The 8,239-nt window shown below is 39.7% G+C and overlaps 1 long non-coding RNA gene across 1 annotated transcript; it reads left to right on the top strand.

Annotated features, from left to right (window-relative positions):
- Positions 1 to 604: 604 nt before the first annotated feature.
- LOC129639106 (uncharacterized) lies at positions 605 to 7,917 on the top strand. The gene is made up of 8 exons (XR_008708188.1): positions 605 to 721; positions 2,316 to 2,441; positions 4,147 to 4,308; positions 4,993 to 5,082; positions 5,287 to 5,422; positions 6,486 to 6,627; positions 7,257 to 7,367; positions 7,782 to 7,917. It is a non-coding gene; the product is annotated as an uncharacterized LOC129639106 (long non-coding RNA).
- The last annotated feature ends 322 nt before the right edge of the window (positions 7,918 to 8,239 follow it).

Here is an 8,239-nt window from a genome sequence, read left to right as displayed (position 1 = left end):
AATCTATGTAACATTATTGAACTGTACACTTAAAAATGGTTAAGATGGTAAATTTTATGTTATGCATTTTTAGCACAATAAAAAGTTTCATGAAAGAACATGGAGACAAAAGTACAGATTCCAGACAAACCAAGTGCAGTCGCAGCTATTAATATATTTACCATCTAGTGAGTTCCTGGGCAGCAAGAACTATGGTCTACTCACTGTTGTATCCTCAGCACCCAGCACAGTGTCTGGCAGAGCAGGAACTCAATAAATGTTGCCTAATCTAATGTAAGGTGCCTACATGCTAAGTCTCTTCAGTCCCGACTGACTCTTTGCAACCCCATGGACTGTAGCCTGCCAGCCTCCTCTGTCCATGGGATTATTCCAGGCAAGAATACTGGAATGGGTTGCCATTCCTTCCTCCAGGGCATCTTCCCCACCCGGGATCGAATCCATGCCTCCTGTCTCCTATATTGGCAGACGGGTTCTTTACCACTAGCGCCACCTGTGCTATATATCCTGTATTGGCAGGTGGGTTCTATACCACTAGAACCACCTGGGGTATGTATCCTGTATTGGCAGGTGGGTTTTTTACCACTAGCGCCACCTGGGAAGCGCTGATAAGGTAGAAACCATAAGACAGAAAGAAATAGAAGAGCGAGAAAGGGAGGACAAGGAGCATAGAGAGATGAAGAGCCCAAGACAGGAAAGAAAGCATTGAGTCCTGGAAAAACCAGTATGTTCTAAATGAGACTAGGGGAAGGATATGCCTAGCGGAAGTGGTCACAGGATCTATAAAGTGGGCAGATGTATAAAGCCAGTCCTCTGGTCTTAGTGCAAACTACACAATTACTCAGAGGCATGTGTTAAACAGAATCATAGCTCTTTGGGGGTCGGGAAGAATTAGAAGAATTACAGGCAGCTATCCAGAGACAAGGGCTTTCCTAGTGGCTCAGTGGTGAGTGGGGGCCAGTCAGTCATCCTCCTCCTCTTTCTGGCTACAGGGCTGTGTCTTGGGAGGAAAGGAGGGCGGGCAGATGAAAGACTAAAGGGGAGGACTCAGCAGAGCAGGGTGGGTCCTTGAAGCTGGGTTTCTAAACCAGTTCTCTGGTCTTAGTGTAAACTACACAATTACTCAGAGGCATGTGTTGAACAGAATCATAGCTCTTTGGGGGTTAGGAAGAATTAGAATTACAGGCAGCTATCTAGAGACAAGGACTTTCCTAGTGGTTCAGTGGTAAAGAATCCGCCTGCCAATGCAGGAGATGTGAGTTCGATCCCTGAGTTGGGAAGATCCCCTGGAGAAGGAAATGGCAACCCACGCCAGTATTCTTGCCTGGGAAATCCCACAGACAGAGGAGCCTGGTGGGCTATGGTCAAAAGACTCGGACATGATTTAATGAATAAACAAGAACAATAACTGATATATTTCTGGTTTAATTTAAATTAGGGCTATTGGTTTCAGGTTGAAAGGTAATCTCAACTGTGGTCCTCCTATACCAAGTCTTTTGGACCACTTCCCCATCTCACTTGGCCCTTGAGGCTTGGGCTCTGCGCATGCACTGGAGGCCCCAGGTGGCAGCTAGTGTGGTCACAACGCCCCACCCCCTCACTTGAAGGCGATGCCCTTTGGGGAGGCGCCCTTTTAGGATGTCAGCCCTGCAGCCTGGAACCCAGCCTTGTGAGGGTCATGGCCTGGAGGAGCCATTACCCTCGTGACCACTGTCTGTGTTGCCCAGACTAGCTGCGGGCATAGAGAGGGAAAGGTGTGCATGAAGAGAAGAAACCGAGACGGCTTGTGGCACCCAGCCCCCAGCCCCCTGGGTGCTGATGGGTGGCCATGGACCGGTACCTCAATAACTGCTACAAGGCTGCTCAGGCCGCCGCCTGTAAGGCGGCCGCCAGCAGCCTAATTGCCAACAGGGGTCAGTGTGACTCCGTGAGTGGGGGCCAGTCGGTCATCCTCCTCCTCTTTCTGGCTCCAGGGCTGGGTCTTGGGTGGGAAGGAGGGCGGGCAGACGAAAGACTACAGGGGAGGACTCAGCAGAGCGGGGTGGGTCCTTGAAGCTGGGTTTCCAGCTCCCAGACCCTCTGCAGTGACTAGAGCTCCCTCTGGCCGAGATTAGCTTTGAATGGAGCTCAGAGATTGGCTTGGTAACAGGGGTAAACTGGGAGGCCTTCAGGTTATCAACAGGGCGGTTTCTTTCAACCCTGAGTGTGTGTCTTTGGTTTATTTGGAGGTATTAGCCCATTGAAGTTTAAGTAGGTTGGTCTAAACTAAAATAATAGTACTAGAAACAAAAAACAAGGTTTCTGCTTATATCTGACAGGGCTCGCAAAAAGACCCCATCCCAGAGGTCGGAGCCACTAATCTATTGGATCTTCCTCTTGGGGTCAAGCTTCCAGTTATTCCAGGAAGTAATAATGTATTCTATACTACAAATTTAAATGAAAAGGTAAACTAACTTTTAATGGTGCTTAAGTGATTTTCTTGACTGTTTTCTGCTTGCTATTAAACTTAAAACACTGCTATTATTTTGCTTTGAGTCAACTTCAGTTTCACACACCAAGTGAAGTTAAAATGAGTTGAAGTATTCAGTGTCTGAACCTCACTTTAATGATAGAAGGCCTCGTGATAGGTCTCCGCCACCCAATTCAGCCTTATCTCAGACCCAGACCTCAGCTCCGAAAGGTCTGGGTCTTTTCTCCCTGTCCACACATAGTATGATAATTTCTACTTCTGTGCCTTTGTCCATCTGGGTCCTGAAAACTGGCATGCTCTCCTGACCTTCAATTTGAGCCATCTTTCAAGAGCTACTATATGAAGCCTCTCCCCAGTGTCCCAAACCCCAACAGTTTCATCTTTCCGTAAAATTTACTTTGCCCTTGATCTGCATTCTCTCACTCAGCACTAAAGTACTGTTTCTGGTTCAGAGTGCTGTACACACTGTTTAAGTCCTCTGCCTAACACTCCCCAACCTGTCCTTAGCTTTAGGCCAAGCCTGAAGGAGGTTCGGAACTCTCTGAGTATGTGCTTGTATCACATTATTTCTACTTATTTCCTGATTTTACTTATTTCCTTACCATTCTCCTCTCTAGGGTGTCATCAAGGATGCATAGGGGGCTCCCTGGTATTTCTGATACTTGTCAAATATATATGACTTTTTTAAGTTTTATTGCTGGAAAGCAATATAATTTCTCTTTTCAAAACCAATACATTCTACCCCTTCCCACAAATTAACATTCCTAAAACATACTCAAAGCCTATTTGACTACAAGTGATAACACTCCTTTTCAGTTTGTAAATGTAGCCCTCTTCATTGGTTTCTTGCTCCACTATCTTCTATTTCCCATATTTACATTGTGTTACTCTTGTATTCACTTGTTAGCTACTTATTTCCTGATTTTTTTCCCCATACTTATACTGCTTCGCTCTACACTTTATTATATTGATTCCCCCCAAACACATGTATTTAATTATGATCAGGTACTATATTCAACTACCCTAAACACTAACTTAGTGGGATCCTTCTTTATCTTGCCTGGAAAATTCCATGGATGGAGGAGCCTAGTAGGCTGCAGTCCATGAGGTCGCTAGGAGTCGGACACGACTGAGCAACTTCACTTTCACTTTTCACTTTCACGCATTGGAGAAGAAAATGGCAACCCACTCCAGTGTTCTTGCCTGGAGAATCCCAGGGACAAGGGAGCCTGGTGGGCTGCCGTCTGTGGGGCCGCACAGAGTCGGACACAACTGAAGTGACTTAGCAGCAGTAGCAGCACCCTTGACCACCTTGTAAGGTGAAGCTATGACAGGTAGATGGTAGCAGAGTTTAGACTAGAACCACAGTCTCCCAATTTTTTAGGCCATGCTTCTTCACCTGACCTTGCTGCTTTGTGAACTACAAATCACTTTAGCAGAGTACCATGGAAACAGAATTTAAAGGTCTTTCATATTGATTTAAATGCAAGTGGAAGGAAAATTACAGTATTCTACTGTCTTCTTTTCAGATCAGCCCATTGTCAGTATTCTCTCACTTCAAATTCTTCTTGCATGTTTTATTTTCAATGAACAGCCTAATCACCTTAACAAATTGAGGTTTAAAAGTGTGATTTCATTCATTTTACATATGTAACACTTTTCAATCTATGTGTTTGCAGCTTTATCAACCTTCTTATGACTTTAACCTGTCTGATCCTTATTGTTGGCTTTTGGAAACCAGCTATAAAAGCCTGCATGATCCACATTTAAAATCATACTATAGGCAAAAAGATATCCTGAGGAGATTAAAGAAAGGCGGCTATGTCACCAGCAATAATAAGGTGGGTTGAAGTTTGCTTCCAGTTAACCAGCATAAACCCATGGTCTTGAAAGAAGCTTGCTTCTGTACTTCACTGGGAACCTGTGTCAACTTTTAATTGAGCAATAAAGAATACCTGACAGAAAACTCAATGAATTACTCAATATTTGAGTAAAGAGAAATCAGGTGGCTGTTTCTAAATAAAATTGTTCCCACTTGATCATTTTTCTTTAATAAAAGCAAAAGATAAACACCAAATGATTTGAATATGTAAAAACATATGCATACGCATTTATGCATTTTCTCTCAGCTGTATTATTAGTGCCTTTCCTTTGGCTCTAAAAGTATTAATGGCACTGTATACCCATCAAAGGATATTTCCAATACTCTTTGAGAAGACTAGAGACAAAATGGAAACCTAACAGAATACAGCTTGATAAAATAAATTCTTCTGAAAGTTAAACATCATTATTATACTGATATTTTGTGTGAACCATATTATTGAAATAATATTATTTAGGTAGACATTTCCTGGTGATACAGCCACTATAGAGAGATATTGCCTTCTAAATTATTACCAAAATGTGCTATCACTACCCTTGATCCCAAAATTGTTACTAAAATGAATGTTCTTATGAAAATGACTCTTTTCTCTGGAAAGTTTCATGATTGTTACAACTTTCTATTTGTATATTTGTTTTTATAGGTTGTATGTACCTTGAAGGAATTGAATAAATACAGGCAGTATCTCACCAGTTTGAAATTAGACTTTGAAAGAAACTATGTAAGAGAACAAGTAAGTTAAATACTTGAATTTGTTTTATTTGAGGCCTGTAAGAAAGTTTTTATGTAGGTTGTGGAAGAAAGACTTAAATGCAGGTTAATTAACCATTTGTAAACTACAGGATGTTTACCAAGCCTGAAACATGAGAAGTCATATCAAAGGACAAGGTTATTTCTGGCCAATATAAACACTATAATTCTTTTTTTTCCCTCCCAGAAAATGATTGAAAAACAAGTAAATAAATTTTATGAAACCAAGAGAGCCTGTGAGAGTCATGGCAATACACAGTTCCAAGACTGGCTGTTACAAGAAAATAAACAACTCCAGACCAAGAGCTGTTGATAAAGCAAAGGTATGACCAAATTAATGCATATTTTTGTGGACATATTGGGGACTCGAGAAAACTGTAAAAGTACTAGAAATGAAAGCAGAACTTAAAAAGTTTTAGACACAATTTAACTTCCTATAGTCTTCAATGTGGACTGAAAAGAAAGGAGATTAAGAGATAGCAGGGATTGGAAACTTTGATACCATAGCTAGGAAAGAGTTTCTACCTGAGAAAATGGAGTCATGAGGAACCCAAGAGGTAAGACAAACTGATATTTGAAGAACAATTCTGAAGTACAGCTCCCTGAGCTTGGGAAACCCAAGTTCATAGTAGTAGAGGTAAAGGTGTCATTAGCACATTTCAAACTTAAGTTTAAGGAAATTACTGCTGGATAAAATGGAGAGAGTTGCTATAACTTCATCTGATGCTAATATAAACAGGTGTTACCCCCCAACCAACCACATATGTTCATTTAGCTATTGCTCACACACAGTCAATCTTATCATTCAGTGCTGAGCTCAGGAGGCAAAGGGATGAGTTATAGTTCCTTCTCTTTTTCCTTTATCAGGGGTAAGGGCCAGTTCCCCCTCACCTAGCTCTTATATTCCATGGATTCATGTCATGATATGCCAGAATATATACTGATTCACCAAAGTGGCAGACTGGTAGTCTGCAGACCTGTCTATACATGAGAGATTGTTCAAGGACTTGAAAATGACAGACAGGCCAATATCCACTTATTTTTTAAAGAAAATTCAAATATACTTGTTTTTTGAAGTCAGACCTTAAGTTGACTTCAGCCGTCTTTGGAAACTCATGTTACAGAGCTCCTGAATTATGACTAATCTTTGTATAAAATGCTTTAAATCAGCCTGTTCTACATTTTGCCATTGTCCCAACCACAGTAACAGTCTGATGAGTACATCATGGTGAGTTGGTGGATCAGGCTAGCTTAAAGAACTCTACATTCCTGTAGTTTAAGAAATAAAAAGCAACCTAGAAGGTGGTTTGGGAATATCAGAGTAGATAATACCATCATAAGGGAAACACCCAATTTATCTTCCCTTAAATTTTCACTTTTACTTAGATATTTAGATATGATTAGCTTGGAATTAAACAAGCTTGGACACATGGCAGAAAAGCAGAACGTACTCAAGATAAAGGAAGAAGAAAGACGACATCGGGACCACATTAGAAGAAAACTTAGTCTCTGGAGACAAATTGAAGAGGTGAGAAACACCAAATTGTAAATATTGATGGGGAAATTATGTGTGATTATTTTATTTATAAACATTTTTAGCAGTCCCACCATATTACCTGAAGTTATTTCAGGTCTAAGAAATAAACCACTGCTTAAAAAAATCATAATTATTTTAAAATAATAAACTGCTATTAATCTTGTATCACCATTATAACAGACAAGTTTTTACTTAACATCGTGAGACTGATACCACAAATTACATACCCATCATAGTATAGACACACTTCATCTGCTCTTAAAGTTTTATAATTTAACTCTAGTGAAAAATAATCATGTCTATATTCTCACTCCTCAACACGTAGACAAGGCTATTTGTTCAAGCTCTCTGTCAGACTACATTTAAGGGCAACATATTACATATGATAATTCCTCAAATCTATAAGATAAAATCACCTTTTTAGATCTACCTTTGAAGCATAAGCTGATTCTAAAGGCAATGTAAGATTTTCATTATGGTTGTCCAAGTTCCTATAAGGGCCTTAATTTGACCTAATTTGCTTATTGACCAAAAAAAAAAAAAAAAAAAAAGAAAAGAAAACAAACAAAAAGATTATAAAAGAGAAGCCCTGCTGACTACCATGACATTGTGCTCCTTAGGAATGGAAAACAAAAGAAATGTTACTTCTGTCAAAGATTGGAGAAGAAGTAAAAACAGAAGCAAGATTTGAAGAACAACGTAAAAAAGTCAAAGAAGATGCTCACCGTAAGGTACAGTGACTTTTGAACAATAACTTGGGCTGTTTTGAGGAAAAGCTTTTGCTAATTTTGATATTTTAAACTGTGGATTTTCAGAAGTGACTTAAATTCACAAGGATAGCTATTGATGGAAAGAGCCAGTCTGGTCTGAGCCTGGATATTAAGGGCTGGTCTAAATTGGGACCAGTCTCCAGAAAGTAAGCAATGAGTTCAGTTGGACCTAGTTATTCAAATACATTCTTCAAGCTGGACAGCAAAAGGAAACTTACCCTTATTACCTTCCTAGCTCTGTACTCTGATTTTAGAAATCTCAAGAATGAGGGCTTCCTTCAAATGTACCATCATACTTGAAGTATCTGTTATACATTTCCAGTGGCAAGTTGATATTAAATTTTAAACATTGAATATATATTTTTTAATATTTAGAAAAAAGCACAACTAGAGAAAAAAATCACTTATTATTTACAAAAAATGCAAAGGAATGACCTTCAGAGAGAAGGATCAGAAGAAAATGTATTTGAAAACAAAAGTCAAGATGAAACAGAAGGTGAGAGAGAAAAAATAAAAGACAAAGGTAAGTAGAATATGCATAAATATTTATTAATTATCAGTGGCTTTGTAAAAACCCCTCTATGTGCTAATATAGTGAGGTGACAAAGCCCTTGCAAAGAGAAATTCTAGAAGCTCATACTTACAGGCACTTCCCAGTTACAGGTCAAGTTGTAGAAAATGTAGAGACACCCACACATATTCACAGAATATTGTTATGTTACAGACATTATAACAAATTACACACTTCTGTAAAGTGGCTCAGTAGACAAGACTGCCTTTACTAGGAGTTTAAAAAGGAGCCAGTGGAGGAGACAGAACAAAATCAAAAATGG

The sequence above is a fragment of the Bubalus kerabau genome, chromosome X (genome assembly GCF_029407905.1).
Source record: "Bubalus kerabau isolate K-KA32 ecotype Philippines breed swamp buffalo chromosome X, PCC_UOA_SB_1v2, whole genome shotgun sequence".
NCBI classification, from domain to species: Eukaryota; Metazoa; Chordata; class Mammalia; order Artiodactyla; family Bovidae; genus Bubalus; species Bubalus kerabau.
Note: the sequence above shows the minus strand (reverse complement) of the source record. Positions and strands in the feature narration are given on the sequence as shown.